Raw genomic sequence first — 2,022 nt, 5'->3', positions numbered from 1 at the left:
TTAAAAGTGGACGAATTAGATCACTCAAGCAAAGATTATGAAAAACTTAAGAAATCACAAGAATGGAATATGCAGGAATTGTGTGATACCATAAAAAGACAAACTTAAGAATCATAGGCATACAGGAAGGAGAATAATCCCAAGGTAATGGCATGGACCAGATCTTCAACAGAATCGTGGAAGAAAATTTCCCCAAATTAAAGAAAGACATGCCCATACAAATACAAGAAGCATATAGAACATCTCTTTACACTTTTAAAGGAAACAAAAAATCTTAAAACATAATCATAACAAATACATTCTAGGACCTGTCGTCTGTGTAGACACACCATATGTGAAGCAGTTGCACATTGAAGATTGGAGCCGTGGTATTGAAATCGGCCTGTATTTTCTACAAAGTAATACATTATCAGCTATGGACTATAACAGATTATAGGTGTATAGTGTAATCCCTACAGTAGCCACCAAAATTTAAAATCATATAGCTAAAAAAAAAAAAAAAACCAACCACTACAGAAGTTAAAATGGAAGGCCTGGAAGTCTTTAATGAACCCCAAACAAGGCAAGGTAGGAACAACGGAGTAGAAAATCGTAAAGGATAGAACCTGAATTCAACCTCATTAAAGACTAGAAGAAATATAAAAGAACCAATATTCCAGTTAAAAGGCAGAGACTGTCAGACTGAATTAAAATGCAGGATCAACTATGTTACCTTAAGAAATGCACTTTCAATTCATTGAATGTGTGTGCTCAGGACGGACCAAACAGTGTTGGCTAGAAAGGGAGTAGAGCTGGGCGTGGTCAGTGGTACAGTGTCTGCCTGGCATTGAGAAGGCCTGGATTCAGTCCCTGGCACCCAAACCAAGACAAATTTAAAAGTTGCACTCAAGCAAAAAATCAAGACAACAACAATAACAAGCCAGACAAAGCACTAGACAAACAGAATTTAAGACAAAATATGTTAGCAAAGGTAGAGACAGAGCATTCCATCAGTAAGATGTAATAATTACATTTTTGTATCAGCTTAGTAACACAGCTTCCAAATACATGAATCAAAAATGGGGAGAGTGATGGAGAGAGAAAGAGAGAGAGAAAAAGACAGGGAGGGAAAGAGATGGTGAGAGAGAGGTTTTAAAACAATATATACTCAATAATGTAACATAAAACAATAAAAATCAGTAACGGCATAGAGTTTAAATTATAATTGTTATAAACTTATATATGAATATAAAGCTAAAATTATATATAAATTAAAGAATTTAAGTGGTCTGTCCTGCAGTTACGGGAATTCCACTGGTGCTGTAGAATCTGTGTCCTTTGCAAGTCCACATGCTTCTCAGGGCAAACCATAAAACAGCCCTCCATGAACCTGAAGCTAGCACAGAGTGTGTCTTCTGACCATTGTGAAGCTACGTTTGGAATAATTAAGAATAAGAGCCCTAGGAAAAGCCCCAGCTGGTTTCCATGTTACATGAACTTTTATAAATCACAGACATCAAAGAACAGATCTCACTGGGGAAAACGAGTAATTCACAGTGAATGAAAACACCACACACAACACTTTATGAAATGCAGCTATAGCTGTGTTTTGAGGAAAATGTTTAACTCTGAAATGCTAATTTTAGAGGTGACTTAAAACAATAACCTGATTTTGCACTTAATTTCAAACAAATTAACGTATTAGATATAAAGTAAAGAGAGGGAAGTATTGATGGGCGATCACACTCAAAATGAGAGAGACAAGAACCAGCAAAAAGAAGAGAGGACAGGCAGTGCCCAGCCTGGCCTTTTAAAAGAAGTATTTTATTTATAAATTTTTTTATGCGTATGAGTATATTTCCTGCATGTGTGTAAGTGCGCCCGTGTCCTATACTGCCCACCAAGGACAGAAGAGGGCATCGGATCCCCTGGAACTGAGGTTACAGATAGTTGTTAGCTGCCATGGGGCTGGAGAGACGGCTCAGTGGGTAAGAGTGCTAACTGCTCTTGCAGAGGACCCAGCTTCGATTGCTGGCACACACA

This window comes from Nannospalax galili, unplaced genomic scaffold (genome assembly GCF_000622305.1).
Source record: "Nannospalax galili isolate Female #2095 unplaced genomic scaffold, S.galili_v1.0 scaffold302, whole genome shotgun sequence".
Lineage (NCBI taxonomy): Eukaryota > Metazoa > Chordata > Mammalia > Rodentia > Spalacidae > Nannospalax > Nannospalax galili.
Note: the sequence above shows the minus strand (reverse complement) of the source record.